The 27915-nt window shown below is 35.6% G+C and overlaps 1 long non-coding RNA gene across 1 annotated transcript; it reads left to right on the top strand.

Moving 5' to 3' along the window:
- Positions 1-21296: 21296 nt before the first annotated feature.
- LOC133517817 (uncharacterized) lies at positions 21297-27173 on the top strand. Its single transcript, XR_009799409.1, has 2 exons — positions 21297-21708; positions 26891-27173. It is a non-coding gene; the product is annotated as an uncharacterized LOC133517817 (long non-coding RNA).
- Positions 27174-27915: the final 742 nt, after the last annotated feature.

The following is a 27915-nucleotide window of genomic DNA, read 5'->3' as shown; positions in this document are numbered from 1 at the left end:
AAAATTATTCCCTAACCATTCCAAAATATCAAAAATGCGCAACGTTATTATTCAAGTTTTCACTTCTGCCGGCACTTCCGGAGTACCCGTTGTTTTTTTTATTTTACAACGCTCAAATCTTCCTCGCATTGTCCCGGCATTTTGCCACGGCTCATGGGAGCCCGCTTGGTGAGCTGGGGACAACTAATCTCAAGATTTGGCGTAGGCACTAGTTTTTACGAAAGCGACTGCCATCTGAGCTTTCAACCCAGAGGGTAAACTAGGCCTTGGTAGAATTAGTCTGGTTTCCTCACGATGTTTTCCGTCACCGAAAAGCGACTTATTTACCAGTCGCTACTTAAATGATATTTCGTACATAAGTTCCGAAAAACTCATTGGTACGAGCCGGGGTTTGAACCCGCGACCTCCGGATTGCAAGTCGCACGCTCGTACCGCTAGGCCACCAGCGCTTTTTAGGGTTCCGTAGCCAAATGGCAAAAACGTCATAAAATTTAAACAAAACAAACATGGGGGGGGGGGGGGGGGATATCTATGGATAGGTCTTCAAAAATGATATTGAAGTTTCAAATAAGTGAAAATCGCCTCAATGGTTTGGCCATGATGAGTGTGCACCGAAAACTTATACATGGAAACTTACAAGATTTTAATAATAAAGTGGTCGAGAAGTTTACAATGAATCCCCGAAAATTATGTTTTAATTAACCTAATATAAACAAACAACGACCACTATAATATTAAAATCGGGTAATTTAAAAAAAATACGCTGTACATTTATTCAAATTCAAACTCCTTTTTATTTTATTTTTCTAATAAATGTTATTATAACTCATTTACAAGTTTTTTATTGCATAGTCAAGAGCTCGTGCTCGTGTGGCTTTACACATTGGACTCTGTACTGTCACAGAATATATAATTATGTATATAGTACTAAGATACTGTTGTTATTACAATCGCTGTAGATGTAAGGCTCGTAGTAAAAGTGAAAAGTTTCATGTGCTGTCGACTTTACCTACAATTCATACCTACTTTTCTCATTCATAGAGAATGAGAAAAGTATGAATTGTGGTAGGTAAAGTCAACTTGCCCCCCCCTGCGCCATCGGCTGGCGACGCCCTTGCTACCTACAATTAATAGACCCCATAAATACTATGGAACAAAATATGGATTAACAACCCTACCCTTACATAATTGGATATATTATAAACATTTAAACTAATCAAACTCTTTGTAGAAATCATATTATTCGTACCCACGCTGATGCGCACCTAAGTAGGCTGTACTTATTTGTGATGCTGTCAAGACTAGGAGGTTATTATTTATTGGTAAATACAACAATAACTTACATGATGTTGGAGTACTTTTTTTCATAACACTAGTACCCTTAAAATTGGCTGTGAATATTATAATCCGCAAAGGGCGGCGCGATGAGCCCCATCAACCGAAAAATGATTAACAAGCGATTACAGTGACGGATGACGCCGTACCCTGGCTTCCCTGCACCATAGAGTTATGTAGGTAATTACGAGTACAAACATCAGGTGAGTTATTCAATGATTTGAGCTTTTCTACTACGAAGTGAAAAATATGCACGACAGTATGCAGTAAATTTCTTGGAAATTAAGTAGGTAAGTAATACCTACGAAATATCATTTGATATTTCAAATGGCTATTCGGTACCTAAAGGAAAATCACGCGAGGAAACCGGACTAGTTAGGCGGAAGGTCAGATGGCAGTCGTCTTCGTAAAAACTAGTGCCTTTGGGAATTTTTAGAATTATGTTGCTTAGCGGACTCCAGATCACTTAAGTAGAAGAAAATAATAAATTAATAATAATGAATATTATAGGACATTCTTACACAGATTGACTAAGTCCCATGGTAAGCCCAAGGCTTGTGTTGAGGGTACTCGGACAACGATACAAATACACACACATACACAACACATAACATATACATAGAAGACACCCGTGACTCAGGGACAAATATCTGTGCTCATCACACAAATAATTACCTTTAAGGGGATTCGAACCCGGGACCATCGGCTTCATAGGCAGGGTCACTATCTACTAGGCCAGACCGGTCGTCAAATGATGATAATATTGATTATTGCGTAAAAAATTGAATTATAATGATGTCTTCAAAATCAAAATATACTCAGAATACTTCATTAAAGTAAAAAAACGGAAATAAAAATATTTACTTAACTCTTAGCTGTAGAATTTTAAACAAATTCTAAACCTAAAACGTTGTAAAGTCTACAGTGGAGTTTCATCCCTGAGCGAGCAGCGAAGCGCTCGCGCACGTGCCGCGACATATGGCGGCGCCATACTGTTTGTTTGCCAATCATAACGGACATATTTCATCAGATAACGGCTCGCCGACATATTGCGATCTAAAACAATGTGTAACAATTAAAGGTTCACTCTCGGGGCGTTGTTGCCGCTGATTTGATGCGGGTATCAACGGGATCATAAATTTCTGAGGGGAGTTTAGTGAATGCCGCAAATGGTCTACCTAACTAAAGCGTTGATAACTATGTTTGTCATGCTATTCGTAAGCTCATCTAGTTATGGGATATGAGATTAATGTGCACATCATTAACATCCTTTATTAGTTATTTTATTTGGATTCTTTATCAATACTTTAATAATTTTCTTGTTGTTAATTTGTTCAATATTTATATATTTCTACGCCAGTGTTGGTAGAATATGCTGTTCTTTACCAAAAAAACAACGACCATAAAATTGTATATACCATATTCTGTGAAATAAATTTATGCTTAGGAATGAATTTATGACCCTCAAATGACCAGTAGTTTAATTTAAACATTAGTTGAAAACTAATGTAGGTATACGTGTGCTCATTTTAGTGAGAGTTCTTTTTTTAACCACCCGATGACCAATACATACAGTTTACCATAAAAAGAGAAATATTATATCAAATGTAAGATCAGCGGCATAACTAAGTATTTATACATAATATATATAATATATAGTGTATAATGTGTGTATGTGTGTGTGTGTGTGTGTGTGTGTGTGTGTGTGTGTGTGTGTAATGTGTAGTGTATTATATGTGTTTCCATGTACATTTGTTCTGAGGTTGTGCAATAAAGAGGATTTGTACTGTATTGTATATAGTTTTTTTTATACATAATACTAATTTATATATTCTTTTAATCTAAAAAGATATGTAATACTAATATTAATCTTAGATTCTCTAGTTGCGTTGTCACTGATGGGATGTGGCCATCTCATCATGATAAACGGGAAGGGATTACAAATGTTTGAGGGGCGTTTAGCGAAGGGCCTGCTGTGTGACGTTACTAACTATGCTGGCCTTGCTGTCTGCAAGCTCATCTAGTTATGGGGTATGTCTGAGATTAATGTGCTCATCATTATGAACTAAAATATTTTATTCGTATTTAATGAAAACGTATCCATAAATAACAGGCACGGTTGCAGACTTTAATTGTTGATCCACTTAGGGTTCAAGCTAACTTGGCTGTCAATACTAATGGTATGAAATGTCTAATGTTTTACAATTAAAGTCCATGGCTGTACAGTACCGTGCATATTTCATAAAGTTTTGCTGGATTTTCTTTGTACTCTACCTATACATCATTGACATACTAATAAAAACCAACAATTATTGACATCTAATAAAACCCAAGCTCCAGTAAAAAAGTAAAATTATGCCTGGCAATTCGATGTTATGCACGTTATGATACTAGTTATCAAGCTCAGCTTATTTGATGAGAGAAACCAAAGATAGAATAAAACAATGCAACTTCAATTAGAATAAGCTCGTTGGAATTGTAGATAGAACTTGCGAAAAGTTTACAAAAAAATTAGAAAAGTTCTCACAAACCTAGGAAAGGTCCTTTATTATTTATGATACATTTCAGATTTGTGAAAACTTATCCATTTACCAAATACTTCCTGGAACTTGCTTACCTGTAGATGACTGGAATTGTTGAAGATAAGTTTGATCTGCAATTAAAGCTTGCATCAAAAATGAATTATCTGAGATAAACTTACGTATTGTTAATGCCAATCGCGTCTTAGTTTAATATCAAATAACGCTAAATGCCCTTGTTCTGTACATACATATATCGCAATCACATCCTCCCAATTAATGATTTAACTATCTTCATCTTCATCTGTTATGGTAATGGACCACCTAAGTCTGATTGTTGTTTTAATCGTGTCGTACCCCAAACCGTTTTATTGAATGAAAGCGATAGATATAACCTGCAATTTGGGCGCGAGGCATGTGCGCTGCCATATGGCGAGTCGCGGCTAGTCGCCGTGGATCCTCGTCGTCGATCTAAAATGTCTGGAATGGCCTTATAAGCTTTTGTGGTTTAAAATCACTTTTAAATTAAGGTCTGATGGTCAAATTTAATGCATGGACCTGATTATTAATTTAAGTGTCGCAATAGCGACAATGCTAAATGACTAAAAATGTATGTTGTTTAACATAAGTTAAGTCTTGCATGTAGTTGTGTACAGTTTACAGAAAAGCGTATATAAATTCCAGCTTCTTAGTTAAGTATATAATGAGTGCACACTTTACGTTAAACGATAACTTTCAAATATAAAATGCCTTTTTAATTTTATATTAAGCAGAAACATCTGCAAAAGATGCCATAAAGTTTAGAAATTAATCGCCTTCTGCACTACTACTCAGATAGAACAGTTGCTTTGGTTACGATTTTTTACTGATGCGTATTCAATCTAACAACATTAATAATGTCATATTTTGAATATAATATCCATCGTATTATATTTATTCGCAATCTTTTTGTATTAAAACTTGATTGTTCATATTCTTTTGAAATTAAATATTTTATTCGATACCATTAAACGGGCAACTGAGTCATTTCCAGATGCGACATACGTCCACTTCACTTTAAGCTAACGGCTTCTTAACTTCACCCCGCAACTTTTTACGTTAAAGAAAAACCTGGATTTTTTAGAATATCATAAGGTGTATCACAAAAAGCGACGTGGTTTTATTTTACATACGGTTTTCATGTGGGGAGAAATTGGAAGCTCAGGCGGCGGAACGCGCGCCATGCCGTTGATGTCTTTTGTATGCCCCGTATTAATATCCAATGAATAATGATTTTATTACCGTGAATCGATAGGCGTTATTGCTCCTGGAGGGATTCCAGTCCGCTATATACTAATAAACTATAGAAGATAAATGTACTCTTTATAATCTAGTTATTTGCCGGCTAAATAAATATATCCGAGCTATGAGAAGCAGGACTGGTTATGCGATATGGGAATTAGTATTTTTTTACTTTATGGTTTAGTATATGGTTTGACTTAATGTAGGTTGTAAATGTAAACCTATACTTATGATTTAATTGCTCAATATTGGAAGTGCCATCAGACGTATGAAATACCCTCTGTACTTATGTGTTTCTCGCAGGCATTTATGAGTTTCACCCAGAGGAACAAAATACGTATCATCAGTTCCCGAAACGTAAAGATAAGGAGTTTTATACCACCAAAACTAGCCATTACACTCTTGTTCGGTTTTAGCTACGCATGCAGAAAATTTAATGCTATGTTGATAATACACCATTTGTAACCGAATCCAGAAAGCCCGTTGGGACGGTTGGCCCGGATCCGGCGACGCACGCCTTGGAAGACCCGGGAACCGCCTTCAAGTGCGTTTCCATGTCCACGGCGAAACACGTGCGTTCAACCATTATTTTTTTAATGCTTATGTAAGTTAACGTCATAACATGTATTGAGGGGAAATATACAATACAATACAACACACACAATTATATACACGGCATTTTATTTCACAGAAATTTACAATACATACCTAGCGATTTCCATCTGTCTGATTGTCCGTATGTGACAGACATTTTTCTCATTGTTTATTTATTTATTTGATTAAGGTTTACCAACAATTATTTACACCAATGCATAACATAATTGACATCCACGTATCCTTATTTAGTAGTATGATAATCACTTAAAGTTAAACACCACGTGAACTATAAGGTATTTGGAGTATAACTGTATACGTAAGGGACTCTCCATTATGCGTGATTTGACATGCACTTGGTCGGTTTTTAACCGACTTCATTTTGCAATTATAAATAAATAATTAAATATTATGAGACATTATTACACAAATTGACTAAGTCCCGCAGTAAACTCAATAACGCTTGTGTTGAGGGTACTTAGACAACGATATATGTAATATATAAATATTTATAAATACTTAAATACAAAGAAAACACCCATGACTCAGGAACAAATATCCATGCTCATCACAAGAATAAATGCACTTACCAGGATTTGAACCCGGGACCATCGGCTTCATAGGCAGGGTCACTACCCACTAGGCTAGACCAGTCGTCAAATAAAAAGAATAATCGCCGTTACCTTCTAATAATTACTTGTTATTAAACTTTAAAGAGATTTTCACAAGATTTATTTGTAGGTAACGTAGATAGATACAGTTTGCAAAATAAAAATACACCCGGCGCTTGCAATACCAGAATTTATTTCAACCAAGGCAGAGTAGTATAGTGGACGTCATAAATATGTTTACATTTTTGCAGCGTATTCCATTATGTACGAGTAATAAGGCGTTGAATGTATTTGTATTGGGGTTCAAACGTATAGTCGTACACACTTATAAATGTTAATTATTCTCCTTGTCTTGTTTATGGGCTGAACAAGTGGCAAACAAATGTCAGTTTGACATAACTCAGAGGGCTGCGAGATGTTAAATTTGATATGTTCGATGGTGCAGTTGTAGCCGACTCACGCGGCGGCCTACGCGCAGTGACAGGTCAGGCTAGAGCTTCGATGAGGGCGATTTCTCCTGCTCCCTACTAAATAAAATATACTTAATCATTTTATTTGAAAAGTTATTTCTTACAGATGATCAAGATCAAGATACAGGAGAGCCACAGACTTTTTATTTTCGATTATAATATCGGCTTTAAGGTTTATGAGAGTTATAAGTTATTGAATAACTTGATGATATCATATGTTTCAAAAGTACCTGTTTGATTTTTAAATTTTATCGATTCACTTTATGCTTTACAATGTTAACATAAAATACGGAATCGATATTAATATATTTTTCTACTCGTCGACTGTAATGGTCGAAATAAGATTTCGTATACCAAACTATAATTGCCTACTTTTCATGTATGGGCTTCCACTCAACTATAAGATTAATTTCGATACGCTGTAGTCAACTATAAAAAAACCGGCCAAGAGCATGTCGGGAGGGTTCCGTAGTTAATACTCTTCCGTCACAATAAGCTAAACTGGAGCTTAAAGTATGGTAGATTGTTAACCAAGGGATGAACTGTGGGTGTACGTCTTTTTACTATGAAGGGGAAACTTTTTGCGATAACTCAAAAACAGCTAAACTGATCATATCCGCTATAGTTTTCATTTAATGTCTTTCTTAAGCTCTACTTCCAAGATTTTTTTCATATTTTTTGGACCTATCGTTCAAAAGTTAGAGGGGGGGACACATTTTTTTTTTTCTTTCGGAGCAACTATCTCCGAATATATTCACTTTATCAAGAAATGTTTGTTGAAATATATTAGTTTTGAAAGACCTTTCCAACGATATGCCACACTGTAGGGTTGAAGCAAAAAAAAAATTTCACCCCCACTTTACGTCTAGGGGAGGTACCCTAAAAGAAATTAAATTTTTAGATTTTATTGTACGACTTTGTCGGCTTTATTGATTTATATATCCATGCCAAATTTCAGCTTTCTAGCACTAACGACCACGGAGCAAAGCCTCGGACAGACAGACAGACAGACGGACATGGCGAAACTATAAGGGTTCCTAGTTGACTACGGAACCCTAAAAAAGACCAATCAATGAAAATACTAAAGGAGCGCGGGGCACAAGGTCGCGCGGAGTCGCGGGTTTATGTATTCTGTTCTACATTTTTGTCTACTGAGATTTCCATTTTCATGATTTTTTTAGGTTTTGTAGTAAAAAAAGTATTATTTTAGATGACTCGTAGAAAAAGTATTGTATACAATAGTGATATAATCAAGTTTTTCAATTTCGTACCTTACTTAGGCAACTCAGCAAGCTTGGTTGCCTAAACACGGTACTCGACTGAAAAGCTCACTATTATTTCACGATTGTATACTTAGTTGGTTCATAAGTTCTGTCACAGAGGTTTTAACTGATAAAATGTAATACAAAGCTTTAAATAAAATAAGTTTGCCATGAATTGAAAGCTTGTTTTTATACTGATCAAAACGTTTTTAATTCGTTTAACATTTAGATCACGTCTTAATTTACTACTTGTTTACTTTGGGATTGACGTTAGACGCAAATACTCGGCTGTACCAAAGGGAGTAAAAATCAGTGTCACATTAATAAAATAGGTACAATCGTTTATTTGTATGAACCTACTTTATTAGAACGTTATTTTATCACCTGCAATTAGTTTTCCGACAAGTCTGTACTTCAGCTAATAGCCTTGAAACTTAGGGTATTTTTTAGTGATACGCAAATTTTTGACTGCCATCCTAAGAGTACGTTTGGTAAAACACGTACAGTTGCAGGTTGGCAATACCAATACACATGAATTATATATTTTAAGAAAGATAAAAGATCCAGCTTTCATTTTATGTGAGATTCGGCCATGTAAACAAGAAAAATAAATAACTAGCGATCAAAATCACCTCGAAGAGGTCGCGTATTTATTGCATGTTTTTTTATAACATTTTTCTGAATATTACATAGAATTGTGCAAAACTGAGACAGCAAATTAAATAAGAGATCTTAAGCTATACCTTTTTTATTAGTCAAAACCTTTTTGACAGAACTTATGACCCAACTAAGTAACATACTATTATGTTTTGATTACTGACAAAAGTCTAATGTTCAAACATAAATGACTTTATTGACAAAATAAAAAGAGAATTTTACCTATGTTTAATATAAAAAGTACCGCTAACCTATATCTAATCAAGTCATAATCAAAATCCGCTTTATGATTAAAAACAGGCTTTTGCGACGCGACGCCCGCGCACACTCAGTCAATTATACCCACCCCCGCTCACCACCCCCCGTCGCGTCCCCACCGGCTAGATCCACCACTTACCGGCTAACCCATTTATACGCCGTCGCGATGAAAACAGGCCTAAATGAATTAATGCAAATTTATACTATAAAAATTGTCGCAGGTGCTCCTCGGACGAGTTCCAGCCATCGTCGGATTCGATTCAACGCGCTTGCGCCGCAAACGTTTTATTTATAGCCGCGAATGCATCACGGCGATTACACTGCATGAAGCTTGTAATTTTGTGAAAAATGTGCTTAGTTTGGATCCGACTTGATGGCTTAGGCTTAAATAAATTGCTGTTTGCAGTCAGCTGTCCAATTGCGGGTCTTTGAGCTATTTTGGCAAGTCACTCGGACATAGACACCACAAGGTACTTACCTAAGTACCAATATTTCTTAATTTTGTAATTTTGACTGTATAGACTTATAATAATATTATTTCATAATCATTTAATGAGTTAACCGATTCTCCGGAAGATGTCTCTGTCTGTAGAATAGAACGCGCTATCGTTTGGTTTTGTGTTTTATGTACCTAACTGCCTTTTAATTTAAAGAAGTGTGTTGATGATGCCGATCTTTTCTTATTTTTGGATTCGTTCTTATTAATTCCAGTAGTAACAAATATTGAGCATATAAAATGTGTGAATTATTAGGCCAATCAAATTATAGCCAAAGATAGCGGTTTCAGGAATTAATTCCCACAGGCTTGTGCCTGCTCAGTTACTATATAGGTAGAAAGCGCTCCGCTCTCGGTCAGTCGGTTAAGTTAAACGAACTAGTTCGGTCTTTTAGTTTCTTTAGTTCAGTTCGGTTTTTGAGAGCTGGGAATGAATAGGAATCGGTTTTACATTAGATTCTTTTTAATCTTTGGTAATTGAATACAGTTTGGACGTGACTTCAATTCTTAATGGTTAATTTTGAAGTTGTAAATTCTGCGGTATACTCATAAGTATTAGATATGGTACCTATCTACCAATCCTGAATTAAATGCCATGTACTGAAAAAGTGCATGGCCATTTTATGAATGAATTCCATGAAATTTTGCAGCTCGCTGTACATAAATACATGATTCTTAAAGTCCGTCTAAGCTAACTTGGATATATTCATAGAAATTTTACAATAATGATGACATTATTACACTTTGTTATTACAAATTCCAAGCAGAGCTAGTTAGGTTTGACTCTACTTATGCATATTCTCAATAATGCCGAGTCGGGATCATTTTGTGGCTAAGATTTTATGTTTTGTTACTTGTTGTTTTCTTTTTTTATTTTGCCCCGAATAAACTCTCTCTACTCTACAATAACCGTTAAGTAGCATTATTTGATTTCTTTATGAAGAAACGTTTTTTAATAAACACCTTATAAGGATTTCGCAAGATTTTTTAGTAGACATTCTTTGCCTAGTTTGAGTGGCAATGACGATGGAGACTCGATAAATTTAATAAAGATGTTTCCGATAAACGCCGGAGCCGGTTGATTACTGACGGTCGATTGCAATTACCTGTCGCCTCGCTCGCCAGGGCTGCCCACCGCATCCAGAACTCGTAAGTCTGAAGCTCATTTTCCGCAACGAGATGAGATTGGAAGTTCATACTATCGGCGATAAAATAACTAAAGGTTTGTCTTTGACGATTGCATGGAATGTTAATTACAGCCACATCATACTGGTTAATTGCTATGAACACTGAGCCAGATGCATGAAACAACCCCATTTTTCCCATGATGATGATGGGATCCTGTAAACCCTCATCAGAAGGGATTCCTATAAAGGGTGAAATATACTAGTTTAGACGTGTACATAAAACTTAGTAGGCGCAGAGGCCTTGCGCAGCCCTACAAGCGGTAGGCCACAATTACGGGCCCACTGACCGTGAATTTCATCTGGTTATGATTGTGACAATCCGCCCGACCCGCTGCGGACGCCACATCTGCTTTAGGTGGCCAATAAACGCACTTTATGCGACTATAAATGCTTATATGCCGCTGCCTCCTTTTGGGATTAAGGATCAGAACAGGAAAAAATCATGCTATAAAAATCCGTTAGATCTTCCTCACTTATTCTACATTCTTCATGAATTCTATATCCCAGGACTTAAAAAAAAAGAAAATAAAGTAGTTAAGTAGCTTTAGAGATTCGCTGAGTGCAAGTATGTTTAAATTTATGAATACTTTGAGGCGATTAACTTAGTAACTTTGGTTCCATACCTGGGGCTGGTAAATGAATACGTTTTAAAAAATAACTGCCTTTGGATGCATTTTAATTAAATACTACATTGCGTGACTTGGAATCCTTCGACCGACAACAAGTAATACGAATAAACACTGCGCCGATATTATTCTAGGTATAGCTATATACACCGTGTTTTTATTGAATTTCGTTAACTTTGGGGTATCGGTAAGTACGTTTAAGGAAACTAAATGGCATAGTTAATTTTCAAAAAAAAAAATTTTTTTTTGTTTTTTTTTACTACTTTCATTTTTATAAAAAGTAACTAAATGTTACATATAGCATTGTTGTAACACGGGCATTACATTGAACTCAACCAAACAATTGAAAACTGTGACATATCAATGTCATTTCGAACGTCGATCGTCCGAGATAGTACTTACGTTTAGTAGCATATGTATGAACTCGCACTAAACACTAATCAATAAGTAAACAGGCCCTAAGGCAAGTGCACACGCTCGTAAGGGCCTTATAAGATAAAAATTTATGATTGATTATCTCCGAAATGGAGTTAATAAAAATATCGGTGTCTTTGAGAAAGTTACTTAATTTAAGCTCAGGAATGCACCCTCGAAATTAACGCAAATCAAAAAAAACACGGTGTATAAGCCGTATTTATGTCATATTTGGAAATATTGAGTAGGTAAATAGTTATTTATTTATTTTACTAGGTGGCAAAATTGTTGCTTAGCATCTTGTGCAAATAGCGATATCCGAGCAAGCATAAGTTTCTTAAATTGAATCACGAGCCTAGCAAGTGTTTTGATAAGTGGGATCATGAGCGTTGGGAGGGTTTCAGGGCACGAGGGTTAAGAAACCCTGTGCTACCGAGTAAAACAACATTTTTCACCACACCAACGTGCGGAAAACTTTCTTTGCCCCTCTTGTGGATAAAATGCAACTCTCTATAATTACTTATCTGAATTTTAATTTAATATAATATGTTTTTTAAATATTCTGATGTTATTGAATTGTATTTTATTTCATTATGTAATGTAATTATATGCTGTATGTAATGGAAATAATATTCTGGGTTAAATTAATTTCATTCATTCTCATTCATTCTAATTTTTCTCTACCTTTTAGGGCGAATCCCTTTGTTGACCTAAATATTTTCTTTGAATATTAGATTTATGTTAACGGCACCAATCATGGGACATTTAAGAGAAATATTGGAGTATTTTTGATATTTCACCGACTTCTGTAAAAATCCTACCGCTTTATGCTTTGAAAGTTGAATGTCCAACTCGTGTATTTATCTTCTATGTATTTTTCTAAAGCCACACCAATTGGTTTCAATACCTATTATTAACCAATTAAAACTGTGGTTTTTGCTCCAGTCATGGGATATATGGCGTCATTAATGTTCAAACTCACAAATATCAATGAATAATTAAACTTAAGCAGCTTTTTGGCTCTTGTTTATGGTTAAATATTGTCATCGTTTAAAAACTGATGGTAAATACTTGTTTTATAGGATTTGTCTATGCCATGCCATTACTGGTGTCTGTTCCATTATATGGGTGTTTACTGTAGGTAGGTATAGGTACCCGTATAGACCAAGACCAATATTATTTCCCACAACGGAACTTAATTTCGAAAAATTTCGCTCCGACGTTTCGAGCACTCGGAGAAGTCCCGTTGTAATAACTAATAATGAGTATAAATCAAAGTCTAAATCGGGGATTTCCTTATATATGTTTTATAGGTATATCAGGTATATGTTTATATATTATTATTTGCTACACTATCGTATTGGGCAACTGATAAGATAGCTCTACCGTAAAATAAATAAATGTTGGGTTTTGTGTCGCTTAACGGAAATAGCGGCTTTATATTTAGTAATTTATGAAAATCAGTTTGTTAACATTGTTTGCATGTAAAGAAGCATAAAAACATGGCTAAAGATTAACTTACAGAGTTAATAAGCAAATTAAAAACCTAATAAGCAGAACAGGTAAACAGTAAATACCCTTTTTGTACGACTGCGACGATACATTGTAAGTTTGTTAATACAAGCCTGTTAAAAGGAAAGGGGACGGCTGCTTCTCTATATAAACGTAGTCCCCATTTTCCTCTCTGGATATTGACATTATCGAAAATATTTTTATATAATTTGATGGCACTTACCCATAGCTACGTTTGATTTTTTTAGATTTTTTGATTATTGTCTAAATTAGGAGCAAATAACACATTTCATAAAAACTTTTAAGTGCTCCTAATTTTAATCATAATTATAAATAAATAATAACCGGCCAAGAGCATGTCGGGCCACGCTCAGTGTAGGGTTCCGTAGTTACTCTTCCGTCACAATAAGCTAAACTGGAAGTTAAAGTATAGCAAATTGTTAACCAAGGGATGAAACGGTACCTTTCACCTGAGTTAAACAAATAGGCAAATTTGCATAATCAGTACCTAATTAAAATAAGTCTTTTTACTATGAAGGGAAAACTTTTTGCGATAACTCAAAAACAGCTAAACTGATCACGTCCGCTATAGTTTTCATTTAATGTCTTTCTTAAGCTCTACTTCCACGATTTTTTTCATATTTTTTGGACCTATGGTTCAAAAGTTAGAGGGGGGGGACACATTTTTTTTTTCTTTCGGAGCGATTATCTCCGAATATATTCACTTTATCAAAAAATGTTTCTTGAAAACCCCTATTAGTTTTGAAAGACCTTTCCAACGATACCCCACACTGTAGGGTTGAAGCGAAAAAAAAATTTCGCCCCCACTTTACGTGTAGGGGAGGTACCCTAAAAAAAATTAAATTTTTAGATTTTATTGTACGACTTTGTCGGCTTTATTGATTTATATATCCATGCCAAATTTCAGCTTTCTAGCACTAACGTCCACGGAGCAAAGCCTCGGACAGACAGACAGACAGACAGACAGACAGACAGACAGACAGACAGACAGACAGACAGACAGACAGACGGACATGGCGAAACTATAAGGGTTCCGTTTTATGCCATTTGGCTACGGAACCCTAAAAAACAAACGGAGGGCAGAGCTGTGGTTGGCCTTCGGCCCGCCGTTTCGCTTGTCTAAGACACTTTTACTATTGGGTCGTGTTTAAGCTCCAACTTCCCCCTCTCAGTTGACGCTTCAGGCCTTCGGACCTACGTGGAGCTCGGCCTTCGGCCTTCGCTAGCCTCGACGCGTCGCCGTCGGGCCTATAACAAATTATGTCAAAATATTTTCAATAATGTTAATATCGAGATAAGAAAATGAGGACAACGTTTGCATGAAAAGGCGATTTCGCACGGGTCCTCCACTTTTGTCTTAAGACCCTTATGAGCAATAAGATAAGACGAGTACACACTCGCCAGTGGCAGGAGTCCTGTTTCTACTCACATAGAGGCAGCAGTGTAAGTAATTGCTCCTCAAAGATTCTACAAATACTTGCGCATGCTTGATATGGTAATTACAAAAGTCAACGGGTATTTTTTGCAGCTGATTGCTTGCAATGCATGAAAATAGTAGATACCTATTTAATATACATTTAAATAGGTCTATGCATGTGTTATGTAAATATAAAAGCTTCGGTGAATGTTGATAAAGTAATGGCCCGATAGTATAATTAGGCCCTTTTGTGGAAAAGCATTGACAAATAATCTTTGCATTAAATATCAGAACATCGTTAACAAATAATCTTTGCATTAAATATCAGAACATCGTTAAGTATCGGATCGGTGGGTGATGCATCCAAAACGCTCAGTATGGAGAAGTCAGAAACTATGAGAGATAGCCACATCTGTTCTTAGGAAACATGGCTTCGGTTTTAAATTTAATAATAATGACATTTAATCTTATTTTCTTAAGATATGTATTATCAACAATAACAACGAAAAAACTCGCAGAATTTATACCTAATATTGTTTACATGACTTCGAGCAGGTTCGATTTCCGGTTATATATGAGAGATTAAAAAAAGATTGAATGTCATTATTATTAAATTTAAAATCGAAGCCATGTTTCCTAAGAACAGATGTGGCTATCTCTCAAAGTTTCTGACTTCTCCATACTGACCGTTTTGGATTGATCGCCCAGTATATATATTTTTTTAAACGAGCAATATAATTAAATCACATGATTTAATTTGATCGTCCTTCGCAATAACGGTACCAACATCGCTTGTCCGATTCGTTTTTAGGGTTCCGTACCTCAAAGAGAAAAAAACGGAACCCTTGCATTATCCATCTGTCTGTCTGTCCATCCGTCCATCTGTCTGTCCAGACCGCGTGGAGGTATCGAGTTGAAATTAAAACCATATACTCCTGAATATGGCTCCTCTACAGTCCCTTGCAGCTGTGAAAAAGTTTAACTTCTAAGATAACGTAAAAAGAAAAGTATTTCGACACTCTCAAGGGAATCGACACTTATAGGGTAGATACTTTCCGATAACCTAGAACTATGAAATTTGGCAAGTAATACCGTGTACTACAAGTACAAAAATCTGGAACTATACATTTAATAATTAAATAATACATTCCTGTACTATTTAACCTACAAATTTGTATGGAACCCTCGGTGGTTGAGTCCGACTCGCACTTCCGGACTTTTTTTTTTCTTATTTCGTGTAGTTCTGTATTCATCACTCGTTATTTATTCGTCTTATTAGCTTTTTGTCATTATCTTCTTTGGTTAAAGTCTATAACTTGTCTGTTTCTCAATATGTTCTTCGTTTATCGTCACGGTCATCCTTTCCTTGGACTCATCCGTTGTTGTCTTTTCTTTCTCGTGTTTCATATATTAGGCTCTCTAAATAATATTTTTTACCGTTAGGTACTATCCGCGGCGCGCATAATCAAATGTCATTGATGCCGCGAGCGGCGCAGGCGCGCGGCGCAATGTGCGCGCGCGACCTTTTGCCTGTAATTATTAGCGCGTGCGCACGCCGGCACACGCATCGCATACCCTATACTCTAATTCACAACAGTTTACTAAATAAATAATTATAGGACAATGTTTCACAAAACCTTAAATAAGCCCAATAAGGGCACTAAAATATCTTCTTATATAAATCTTTTTTTTTTTCAGTAAGTCTATCAGGCTTTCATAAACAAAATAAAGTTTTTACAAAAATTCTTATACGTGTCTAAACATAGAAATTCTACTGCCATACTACATATACAATAGGGACAGTCTAAAGATATTTTACATATGAAATATACTTATATTACATCAGCATTTAACAATTACAAACTTAAATACTCACTAACAATTCAAATTAATAAAGTAAGTATGTGATAGGTTACCTGCTAGACAGCACAAAGAAGTGAAGTGTCTATGTCCGTGTTTATTATGACTAAATATGACTTGTATGGAAAGTGCTACTTTGCAGCACACTCGCCCCTTGATTAACATTTTTTCTCGATTTTAATCGGTCGAGCTAATTAACTGTGTTTAAACTGTCAACCCGCACCGAGCCCGGTGTGAGCTTGAAATAGAGCAGTTTATATTTGTTGTTTAATGAGGTGTTTCTACGTATTTATTGTATTACCCGTAATAATTACCTACCTAAGAATTTGCCATAGTGAATATATTGCATATGTATTTACATAATTTTTATTAGTTATTAACTTTTAATCTCCATCTACCCCCCTTTTTGCCCCCTTAGGAACGACTGATATAGATGATGTCTATGTCCATTCTCGGGATTCAAATTTAACTATATCCATGACAAATTTCATCTAAATTAGTGTAGCGGTTTAAGCGTTATACCTAATTATTCGTGTCAGCCACGATGACGCGCAGATTTGTCAAATCTAACTTCTTTCGTCTTTTAATAACAGGACAATACGAGTCAAGGCAATCGTCTTCGTGAATGACATGATCTATAAAATGTAACAGACATACATACAGACCGTTCCTTTCTCATTTATAATATTAGTATACTTGCATTGACAATAAGTATGTACCTAAAATCCGCTAAATTATGTTTTTTCTTATTCATATAATTACGAGCAAGTTACTTAATTGAAACCGCTCAGAAATTCAAGGACCGAATGTGCACGTCCTGTGGTAATTTTTAGTTATTATAATAATGCTTACTGTAAAATCGGCTATAAAAAGGATGCGCGTACGCGGAGGAAGCGGTTGATCGCGGACATAGACCACCTCACAAAGACTCCACGGTTCAGCGTTTATGAAGCATATAGCTGCCTAGGTCGCCACACATTAGTAAGGTACTTTTTGATATGTTAATAGTCTAACGCGAAACACAGTGTTGTAGTATAATAGGCCAGGTGCACACTAGAACTCAACTTTTGGTGACGCATATTTGTAATTTATCTAAATAATTACAGGGAGTACACGGTGGGGCGTATAGCTAAGCATCAATCGTTAACGCCAATCGAAAAGTCAATAATGTATGAACATGAAAACGTGACTTCATTTGATCGCATTGATTGTCAGTCAATGATTGACACCCCTACAGTCGTAAATGAAAGAAGCGTAAGCGTAAATGTAAATATGCTTATATATATTACACAAATAAATATGCATGTATTTTTTGTTTTTATACGTTTTTATAAATACTATAAATACATACATAGAGAACAGCCATGACTCAGGAACAAATATCTATGTTCATCACACGGATAAATGCCCTGACCAGTGTTTGAACCCAGGTCCATAAGCTTCATAGGCAGGGTACCTACTAGGCCGGACAGGTCGTCAATGTACGTATCATCTTAGCTGAATGATCCGTTTAGTTGGTAAGTGATCTGTGATCGCGGATTAATGGTCGCAATTAAATCGGAGCTTCGACGGCGGCGCCCGCCGCGGTCGGCAGCGTGTTTTTAGGGTCCCGTGGGACAACACACATGTAGATCTTAGCTCAAGGTGTAGCACTGACCTCGGCCGAACGATACATTTAGATTTTTGCGCTACGTCGGATACCTATTTACAAAAAAGTGCAATTGCCTAAGTATTTTTGTTCATAATTATATTTGAGCTTATTAATTTGATCCTAGCAATATACTAAATACAAATACGCAATAATATAGTCTTCCTAAATAAAATAGGATTTTTTATCCTATTTTATTTAGGAACATTATTTAGGAACAAAAAAAAAATCTAGTAGTTTTTGTTCGGTAGGTTTTTTTTAAAACCTTGACATTTGAATATTTGGGAAAGAAATGTGATGAGAATACACAGTCATTTTCGTTAAAAAGGACCACCCCGAATCGCATTTGATCCTAAAGTTCCCATTACGCTAGCAGCGTTTCCACGTTGTATAGCTAATGAAATCCCCTACACCACATTTGCCGCTAGTGACGTTTAATGCATATAATACTATAAACAAACCGATTTACCTTCATTACTTCGTAATCTCGCACTTTTTAAGGACAACCATGACCTTATCAACACTTTATATGATTAAATATTTTATTAATATTTTTAGTTAAACTACAGGTTGATTATTAATATTTCAGTGAAAACCACTTTCGAGAAGATTTTAGGTTATACATAATATGTAATGTCATCTTTGTTTACATTACTTGCAATTTCTATTGAACTCCACTTTAGGTAGATCAAATTATTTCTATTGGTAAGCACGGTACTTATCAGCTACGGCGTAGCGATAGCGTGCGTAGCTTACCGACACATTCGTAGCAATTGATAAAAGCGGCATTCGAATAGAAATTATGATTTTTCAGGCGTATTTTGATTTTAACAACAAGTTATAATTTAGATCGGGATTAGTTCACTTTCCATATTGGCGTTTCTGATTGAAGAAACACACTGACAGATCTAATTCATAACCTGTAATTAAAATCAGAATACGCCTGTTTGTTATTTATATTTATGGCTCTTAACGCACACACACTTTCAGGCACACTTAGAGTTGCCATACGCCAGGATTTTTGATCTAAAAGTTTGGAAGAAGGTCGCTAAAAATTTGATGTTATGACAGTCCAGAAAATGTCAAGATTCTGACTGGGTGACTTTTGTCAGGATATTCCATTTTTTTATATGGTAACCCTAGTTGCACCAATGTGCGAATGATAACAAAATAATATCCAACTGACATCAATTCGTAAATTCCAATCGACCTGCCAGTTTATAAGTATATTTGACTTTTCAGTGGAACTACTGTTTAATAGCGCATACATATTAATACGAGTTTGTACGACTAGTAAAAAATAATGAAGTTATCTGCGGAATCCAGCAAACGAAATAACTTGTGCTTATCTTACCGAGTTATTTGTGCAAAAAGCACTTCGGCTCCCTGATTAAGAAGCATTCGACAACAAGCGTAACGTACTGCGTCTCTAAATGCACTACGCTAGCCTCCTTAATGATTAACTTAATGAATCTTTTAACATAACGAATTATTTTAATACCCATTACTTCAGGTAGTGTTTTAACAATAGTACTGAGAAATTTAAATAACATTATTAAAATTGGAACCATTTTACGATAATTCAGTTATTGGTCATCCTTTTTCCATATATATGTTATATGGCATTATGTGTATTTACACTATATATATGTATAGAGTGTATGCAGTACTAACCCAATTGTTACAAATTTAATTATATATTACTCAAATGTTGGGTTGAAAATGTTCGTAATGGCTAAAATTCTTTCGTTATTTACATAATATATCTACATGCTGAAAAAAAGGACAACTTATTATTAAGAAAGAAATACGCTAGTCAAAACGGCGAAACTTACAGATAAATAACCATTTCATGTGCTAGGTCTCGTTATATGTTGTATATCCATAGGCTACGGTGACTGCTTACTATTTGGCGGGCCGTATACTTGTTTGCCACCAACGTGGTATAAAAAAAATGTACCTAGTTAGGTACATTGTAATTAAAGACAATAAGTGTTTATTTAACGTTCTCAAACAATTATTGGTATCCATCGCGTTTATAACACATAAGTACTAGGACGCGACCTACAATAGTTATTTGTGTCCCAAGGGAGGAAAAGTAGGAACTTGCGTGCCGCGTGTAAAATTGTTACCCGAGCCGAAGGCGAGGGTTGCAAACACGCGGGATGGAATGTCCTACGTTTCCTCCCGTGGTGCGCATACTATTTTTAAGTAAAGTAAGTAAGTAAGTAAGTAAATATTCTTTATTGTGCACCATACATTTAAAAATAGACAGGAAATGAAAAAACACGTAAAAGTTAGGTAACAACAGGCGGTCTTATTTTTCTGCTCGACAGAGGCGGAAAGCGGCAACTTCGTTTAGCGCAGCGGGAGTAAAGTTGACGCTTTCCGCCCGGAGGGCAGAAAATATATTTTATTTTTATACTTAATCTACTTTTATTTATTTTTGTAATGCGTACTTGCGGTCTCAGCAAAGTGTTGCTTACCAACGTTACGATCAGCTGTTAATAATTACGAAGCAGAGCAGACTGGACTGTGTCCAGGGAGAATTATCGAGGGTCTTGCCTTGATTGGAATCAATTAACTGGAGGCGAGGCGCCCGGGCGCTCCCGGTCCGGCCTTCGCGGCACCTGCTCGCCGCGCCATCGGCACCGTTCTTCCAACCGATTTATTTAAATGTTATTAATGACTAAATGAACGAATACGTCTTGCCGAGGACAAATTAGTGCTATCAGTTATACGAAACGTAGCCCGAGGACGCACGGAGGCTCAGTGCCTGCAAGCGCCTCCATAAGACTGCAGTCACGTTTTACATATTATGTAAGAAAGTATTTGGCCAGATTTTATTCAGCTACTTTGTAACAACAACGCTTTCACGGGAGAAACGGTATTCAATTTCGGCTTTACCCACTGAATAACAATGGAAACGTTTTCAATGCTTGTGAATACAAGTAGATACATTAGTACCTATGAATAAAAATATGTTTATACATTTAGACCAAAACTCTTGTTGCGCTGACATTCCTACTCGTACTCATACTGGGTGCGTAGCCAACATGCCAATCGTTTACGCTCCGTATCGAACGAAACGCAACAAATGTCGCTATCGCACTAATATTAGTGGAAGGTGTACACGAAAAAAAAACGCAAATCGATGTACCTACAGTTTAGCCGTTTGGCACACGCATACTAGAGGTCAAAACAAAATTTTTGGCCCGCAATTCTTTAAAAAAATCCTTTAGGATGGGAGTGCTGTCTCATTTTTTTTTATGGAAAAAAAAAATGTTTTTTTTTTTCAGAAACCTATCGCGTATGACGTTTTAAGGCAATTCTAAAAATTTCTGTAGTAGGTAAAAAAAAATTCTAAAAATATACCACGTCATTACATTTCAGCCATGACTTTAAATTAAAACAAATAAGTTTCAAAACATACCAAGATTGGGCTCCTCCAGATACGATATGGCACAAATGATACGTAATATCTAACCCCAAGAAAGCAATTTTAAAAATAATATCATTTGTGACATTATCTATGAAAAGGTGACATTAACTAAAAAAAATTTTAAAAATAATATCATTTGTGACATTATATATATTTAAAATAGATGTGAGCTTTGAACTAGTGGGTAGCTTTGACTTTACTTCACACCGTATCTATGTTCAATAATTTTAACTATAGTGACATCTAACGACAGTTTGCTGAACTACGACAAAGACATCTAACGACAATTTGCAGAACTACGACAAACTTAATAAAAGTACGATTGATAATTTCGACTACCATTGTAAAGTGTCCGTGGCAGATTGGAATAAATCGTGGCTGCTAAACCGTGACACCGGGATCGAATCCCACTAGAAAAGAAACTTTTGGATTTTTTCTATCTTAACAAATTTAAACACAAATTATAGTTGAGATGGCGCCTGTATGCGTAAAATGCGGTAATGACATAGAAGGGAAAAACTTTCTTAAATGTTCTACATGCAAACAGATATTAGACATACATTGCGCTGGAAGATCTAAGCTCTTTAATATAATGTCTGCAAAGAGCAAAAAAGAATGGGTATGTATGTCATGTCGCCCGGCTCCCAATGCACAAAATCAAAGTAATAAGAAACCAACACAGATAAAGAATAAAGACGAACAAAATATAACATTAAGGAAAAAAAAACAAGATAAGACGTCTCCGGCACCTAGCACGTCGTCTATGGCACCAACGAAAGACTCTATATTTGTATCTCCGCCCTCGCGCACATACGAGCACGACACACCGACTAGATCTATGTCAACGGAATCAATAATACCTGCCAACGACTCTTCAGAAGATACGTTACGTCTGTTAGATGAGGATCTGTCGAAAAGTCTCGAACTAACATACGACTCTAGCTTGGTAATAGAGCTAAAAAGCGAAATCGATAGATTAAAGCTCGAACTAGCTAGCACCGATAATGAATTGCAAAATGTTATTATAGAAAAAAATGAACTTCAGCGTCAAAATGACAAACTAACACAAGAATTATACACCCTCAAAAATTTATGCAACTCTCCGCAAAGATCAAATACTCTTGCTCGTAAGGGCAGGTTATCACCAGCGAGCCCTATCGGCGGTATTAAATCGAAGCTTCAGGTGGACCACTCGATAAAAATATTATCTATGGAGCAACGTTTAACTAAATTACAGAATGAACTCCTTGAATCGGAACAAGAAATTAAATCTTTAAATTTAGTAATCACCGAACTTGAAAGAGAGCTACTTATTTCTCAAGCTATGAACTCACAAAGTAACTCAATTGAATCAAAGAACGAACCGTTACCAACAGTTAAACAGATAATGAAAATACCTCAAGTTTCAAGCTCATCTTCAGCAGCGACCGGTAGCCCAGGCGCGCGTGATGACCCCAATAATGTGAAGATGCGAAACGACGCCGACGCTGCAGTGTCGCCGAAAGTATGCGTCATAAGTAGTAATAACTCGAGCTTACTGAAAATTACTGAACGCTCACTTACTAACTGTTTTCATTTCCGTATAACCGGCGGCGGTATTGAGCAGCTATTTAGTGGACTATCCAAAAAATTAGAAAATTTCACTTTTAATGATTTCTGTGTAATTTATATTGGTGAAAAAGACTTTAACATAACAGCTAACTACGCAGAGCTAATTGAATTCATAAGATTGAAACTTCAAAAAATTCGGCATACTAATGTAATAATATGTGTACCAACGTTTAAATTAAGTTTTAAGGCTAATTTATTTAACAAAAGAGTGGAATATTTCAACCAGTTATTGTACCTTGATAATCTTATATACGAGTACGCTTACATTCTTGACTCTAATAAAAATCTGATGTATTCAAATTATATGTTTAAGCACGGAGGAGGAACGATAAATAACAGGGGACTTCTTACAATTTTCAAGGATGTGGCAGATCTAATAAGCGAAATAAATGATTTGTACTCGCACCGCAACACACCATTAAAGGAAAGTCAGTCAAGTCAAGGGCAACCCCTCCAGCATTCCTTTCGTTGCAAATTATTCTTTTGAGACGGATGCAAACAATTTTCTAACTAGTGTAAACAAAACCAAAACTCCTAGTATTGGGGTCTTGCACCAAAATATTTCTGGCGCGTTAAATAAACAAGAGCTACTTAATATCGCTATAGATCAACTTTCAAATAATGGTACCCAGGTTGATATTATTTGCTTGAGTGAGACTAATATTCTTAGAGGTTCAGAACGTAATTTAAAAATACAAGACTTTCAGATAGCCGCCAGTTTTTCTCGGAAGAACACAAAAAGGGGTGGGGTGGCGATACTTGTTCGCAATAATATAAATTTTACACCTATGATAGAGGTCAACTCGCTGTCTCAGTCACATATTTTTGAATGCTGTGCCACTACACTAACTCAGTATAACATAGTAATAATATGTATTTATACAAACAAAACGCCACCATCAACAGGATCGCTATTTTTCCATAAACTTGAAGAACTACTCAATACTATTTGTTCAAATAAAAGGAAAAAGTATGTTTTATGTGGCGATTTCAATATCGATACTATGAAGGTGTCGTCCATAGCGAATGAGTTCAGACAGATATTAGATAATTATAATTTAGAACTGCTAACTAACTGTCCGACTAGAATAACAGAACATTCAGAAACTTGTATTGACCACATAGCTTCAAACACTAACAGTGTAAATGCTGTCATACACGATTTAGGTCTATCTGACCACACAGCGCAATCATGTCAAGTACCGGTAAAGAAACGATCTCCATGTCCTGCCAAATGGTGGTTTACATTCAGACGAGATTTTAGCCATGACAATCAGTTAAAATTTTTACAATGTTTGACGAGCTTATCGTTCAATGATGTTTTAAACGAAAATGACGCGAACAAAGCTTTTAATCAATTTAGTGACATATTTCTACTTTTTTACAACCTTTGTTTCCCAGTGATTAAACTAAAAATTAAGAATAATTCACTGAAGTCTAAAAATATAACGAGAGGCCTACGAAACTGCTGCAAACATAAACGCCAACTATACTTGCGTAGTAGAACTTGTCATGATACTATATCGTATTATAAACGCTACTCTCGTCTTCTTAAAAAATGCTTTATTAATCATCAGAAATCAAATAATTTAAGATATATTGACAATAGTAGTAATAAATGTAAGGCAGTATGGAACGTCATTAAGAATTATACATCGACGGACTGTTGCAGCATATCAGTTGACAAATTGGAACTTCACGATAAAATTATTCGAGATCCCCAAAATATTGCTGATTGTTTTAATAATTATTTTATTAGCGTTGTTCGTGATAACGTCTCTTCTGTTTCTACAGACGATATCGATATAATGAATAGCACTTCTACTATTTATCTTAATCCAGTAAGTGCATATGAACTCAACAAGCTAGTCAAGTCACTCAAAAACTCGAAGTCGGTAGGGCATGATGGAGTTAGAACGGATATAATTAAAATGTGTATGCATATTATTGAAAAGCCTCTTATACATGCAATAAACCTCTCTTTATTGCAAGGTGTGTTTCCGGATGCTCTGAAGCAATCGGTGGTAAAGCCCCTTCATAAGAAAGGAGCTAAGACGGATATAGAAAACTATAGGCCAGTTACTTTGATATCTGTTTTCGCCAAAATATATGAGAAAGTGATGTTTAGCAGATTATCAAGCTTTTTAGAACGCTATGATATAATTACTGAAGAACAGCATGGTTTTCGCAAATCGAGATGTACTACATTGGCAACATTTAAACTTGTAAAACATGTATTAAATGCAATAGACAATAAGATTCCTGTAACAGTTTTGTTTTTAGACATGAGCAAAGCTTTCGATTTTGTTTGTCATAAGCGGATGGCGATTAAACTATACAGATACGGCATACGCGGGCCAGCACTTGAATGGATTAAGACATACCTCAGTGACAGAAATCAATGTGTCGAGACCCTAAAATATTGCCAAAAATCTAAAACTCTAAATTCGTACAAGTCATCTTTAATGTATAATAATTATGGAGTACCGCAGGGCAGTATTTTGGGACCTCTGCTATTCTTATTATATATAAACGATCTACCAAAATGCTTGCCCAATCATGATTGTCTACTGTACGCAGATGATACATCTATTATTGTAAAATGCAAAAATTTGACAACTTATAACGATGACTTAAATGGAGCACTGATAAGCACAGTTGAATGGTTAAAACGAAATAACTTAAAGGTAAATGTAAATAAGTCTACTTATATCCAGTTCAGTACAGCAAGAGGCAACACACAGAAACTAAATATAATTTTAGATAACGAGCCTGTTAAAGAAGTGCAAAATACAAGGTTTTTAGGCATAACTATTGACAGCCACTGTAATTGGACGGAGCATGCTGCTAATGTGCAATCCAAAGTAAATAGTTTTATTTTTGCGCTTAGACGAATTAGCCAAACTGTTTCGACCCAAGCAGCGCTACTCGCTTATAATGGCTACGTTAATTCTCTCTTGCGATATGGACTAGTAGTTTGGGGAAACTGTATTGACAAAGACGCAATATTTATAACACAGAAGCGTTGTATCAGAGCCATATTTGGAATACACTATATGGGCTCATGTCGCACTTATTTTATAGAAAACAACATACTCACTTTCCCTAGTATGTATATTTTCGAAGTGTGTGTTTTCGTACACAAGTATAAATACTTGTTTGTGGAATTCCAAACCATGGGTCCCCGCGCGACAAGAACACAGTATAAGTTTACTTTACATAAACCTTCGGTTAATTTGGCACTTTCCTCGAGAAACTCGTATATTATGTGTATTCGTATTTATAATAAATTACCTGACATTTTTAAGAATAATAATTTGAATATATTTAAATCACAAGTCCAAGCTTGGCTAGTACAGAGATGTTTTTATAGTATTAATGATTTTTTAAATTATGATTTAGATGATGATGATTTTTATGTTTTTTGAATTATGATTTGTATTTGACTTCAATTTTATTTTATTTCATTTTTGTTATTGCATGATTTTTATTAATAGTAAGATTGTGATTTATTTGTGTATTAATGCTTCGTTTTAAGGAAATGTTTGTTTGTACACCTGTAAAGGTAGAGTCTTGGTGAGTCCATGTAAAATTGTTACAATAGTAATTACCGGCAATGTAACCCATTTCTCACAAACAATAAAGATTATGATTATGATTATGATTAAGGGACCTTATTGTCGGTGGCGCTTACGCCATTATCAACGATGCTCCTATATTCTAAACAACGTCTAAGCGCCATCGTCATAGATAATGTCACATTTAGTTCGTCGTCATAGATAATGTCGCGTTCATAGATAATGTCACATTTCGTTTTTAGGGTTTCGTAGCCAAATGGCAAAAAACGGAACCCTTATAGATTCGTCATGTCCGTCTGTCCGATTATGTCACAGCCACTTTTTTCCGAAACTATAAGAGCTATACTGTTCAAACTTGGTAAGTAGATGTATTCTATGAATTAAGATTTTTACACACAAATAGAAAAAAAACAATAAATTTTGGGGGTTCCCCATAGAACTGAAACTCAAAAAATCTTTTTTCATCAAACCCATACGTGTGGGGTATCTATGGATAGGTCTTTAAAAATGATATTGAGGTGTCTAATATCATTTTTTTCTAAACTGAATAGTTTGCGCGAGGGACACTTCCAAAGTGGTAAAATGTGCCCCCCCCCCCCCGGTAACTTCTAAAATAACAGAATGAAAAATCTAAAAAAAATATATGATATACATTGCCATGCAACTTCCACCGAAAATTGGTTTGAACGAGATCTAGTAAGTAGTTTTTTTTTAATACGTCATAAAATTAAAAAAAAAATTTTTTTCAACAAACCCATACGTGTGGGGTATCTATAGATAGGTCTTCAAAAATGATATTTAGGTTTCTAATATCATTTTTTTTTTCTAAATTGAATAGTTTGCGCGAGAGACACTTCCAAAGTGAAAAAATGTGTGTCCCTGTAACTTCTAAAATAACAGAATGCAAAATCTAAAAAAAACGTAATATCCATATATCCAACGAGGAATACCTCTTTAACCCTTTAATTGCGCCTTTTCATCAGTTTTCGTTATATGCTTCCCTATCGCTCGAATATGCAAAAGTGAGAATTTAGTTTTTTTGGGTTTCGCAGTAGGCTAGTGGCGCTCTCTACGCAGAGTATTGAGTTTTATGTTTCCCTATTACTTGATAAAAGT

The sequence above is a fragment of the Cydia pomonella genome, chromosome 5, assembly GCF_033807575.1.
Source record: "Cydia pomonella isolate Wapato2018A chromosome 5, ilCydPomo1, whole genome shotgun sequence".
In the NCBI taxonomy this organism is placed as follows: domain Eukaryota; kingdom Metazoa; phylum Arthropoda; class Insecta; order Lepidoptera; family Tortricidae; genus Cydia; species Cydia pomonella.
The sequence above is the reverse complement of the archived record's forward strand: the minus strand, read 5'-3'. Positions and strand labels throughout refer to the sequence as shown.